This window comes from Euleptes europaea, chromosome 9, assembly GCF_029931775.1.
Source record: "Euleptes europaea isolate rEulEur1 chromosome 9, rEulEur1.hap1, whole genome shotgun sequence".
NCBI lineage: Eukaryota > Metazoa > Chordata > Lepidosauria > Squamata > Sphaerodactylidae > Euleptes > Euleptes europaea.
Window position 1 is genome coordinate 92,610,800 of NC_079320.1, and position 2,500 is coordinate 92,613,299.

A 2,500-nucleotide genomic window follows, 5' to 3' on the forward strand; every position below is an offset into this window, starting at 1 on the left:
ACTGCCATGGGCACTCGCACGGCTCCACAATAGGCCAACATTTTCATGGCAGGTCTAGAACGGCCTTTTCTGAACTCATACCCACTGGCACCTCTCCTTGACTTGAGATTCATGGATGACATTTTCTTTGTCATGGCAAAGAAGCCCTTGAAAGATTTCACCAGGCTTTCAGCGACTTCCACCCCACCATCAATCGAACTGTGAATTATTCCGAACGAGAAATCGACTCCCTAGACACCACGGTACGGATCCACGGGGGGCACACAAGCACCACATTGTACCGGAAACCGACAGATCGGCAAACGTATCTACACGCGTCCAGCCACCACCCCGACCCTATCAGACATTCCATTGTCTATAGCCAAGCCCTACGCTATAGTCGCATCTGCTCCCATCCTTCAGACAGAGACACACGCTCGAGAGACCTACAGCAAACATTTTCGCAACTACAATATCCGGCGGATATGGTGCGAAAGACGATCGAGAAGGCCAGAATGATGCCCAGGCACAACTTACTACAAGCTAAGCCCAGAGAGAACGGCAACGGGGCACCTCTGGTTGTCACTTATAGCTCCCAACTAAAACCAGTCCAACGTATCATTAAGGACCTGCAACCCATGCTGGATTGTGACACTTCCCTCGCTGAAGCACTGGGGTGGGGGGGGGGGTGGGGGGGGTGCGCGCGCGCGCGTGTCCCTTTCTTGCTTGCAGGCAGCCGGCTAACCTAAAACAACTTCTCACCCATGATGATGAACTACTTCACAAGAACATGGACTCTGGCACCAAGGCCTGCCACAAACCGAGGTGCCCACTTTGCCCTCATATAGATTCCAGGAACACCATCTCTGGACCCGCCAATGTCAGCCATACTATCTCAGGTTCATATTCCTGCTCATCTTCTAATGGGATTTATGCCATCACACGCCAGCAACGCCCTTCCACAATCTACTTTGGACAAAACAGGTCAGTCTCTCAGACAAAGACTAAATGGACATAAGTCTGACATCAGAAACCACGATATTCAAAAGCCAGTGGGTGAACGTTTCAACCTTCCGGGACATTCTGTTGCAGATTTAAGAGCAGCGGTTCTCTTACAAAGGAATTTTAAGGGGAGATTGGAAAGAGAAACTGCTGAATCACTGTGGATCTTCAAACGAAAGGCAACGCGTTGACCTGGGCTGAATAAAGACCTTGCGTTCATGGCCCATTACCAATGCTGATTTCTCCACACCCATCTCTCCCCTGGACGTCACAGACTCTTCTGCATATCACACCTCATCCCATCAAGCCCGCTATTCACATAGACATACTGGTCCTCTACTTAAAGACCGATGGATTCACATTCTAGCTGTATCTGAAGAAGTGAGCCGTGGCTCACGAAAGCTCATACCCTACCGGAAAATACGTTTGTTAGTCTTTAAGGTGCTCCTGGACTCGGTGCCCTTTTTCAGCCCCCTTGTAGTGGTTTTCCCCTCCCTTCCCGGCCATTCACTTGGGGCCGTACCAGGGAGATCCAGAGCAAGCCGTCTCTCTAACAGGCTCGCAGAGAAGGACACGGAGCTAACTCTCAAAGTGGCCCGGTTCGGTCGGCGAGCCCCGAGGACTAGGCGGCCACGGGCCGAACGCCACGGTTGAGCCATCCGAGACTTCTATTTATGCCGACGTTTTGAAATCACCCTCTCGGCGGCTTTTCGTGTCTCGGGGTCCGCGCCGGCAATCCTTTCGGACGCACGGGTATGGATAGCGAGGTACGGTGAGGGGGGAAAGCATTTGATCCCCTGCTGAATTCGCCCCTTTGCCCTCTGACGAAGAAAGGACCCGTCCTTAATTTTAACGGTGGGTGCGTCGTCGCTGTGAGAGACAGAATAACCACAGGAAAAAAACCAGAAACCCAGAAGACAAAAGCCAGAGATTGTGGGACCCCAATTCAAAAAGCCAAAAAGATAAAGTACAAGAAGATTGCGATGTCAAAACAGTGTTATTGAAAATTTGGAAAAGATATAAAAAGAGAATAAGTCCTTCTCCACCATCTGTAATGTCACCAACTGAAGCTTATCGTGATAATGTTAAACTAAAACCGGGTGTTCGTTTCACCTACAACGACATGATAGAGTCTACGGGTGAAATCAAGGATATGATCAAACTTCAAGAAAAATTTCAAAAGTTGAATTGGTTAACTTTTTGACAATTGAGATCCAATCTGCAAAAAGACTGCTCATATCCACAACCATTCCGTGAACTAACTGAATTTGAGCAGTTAATATCTAAAAATGATTCACACATATTAGGAAAAATAGATAAACTTCTCCTGAAATACGATACAGAAGAAGAACAAGTGAAAACAAACATGATAAAGTGGATGCAAAATCTTGGAGAAATGATCAAGATGGACTCACTCATGGGAAAAACTTTGCTCCTCCGAATTGAAATATACTGTTTCCCAAGAAGTTAAAGAAAATTGGTACAAGACCTTCTACAGATGGTACCTGACTCCCAATAG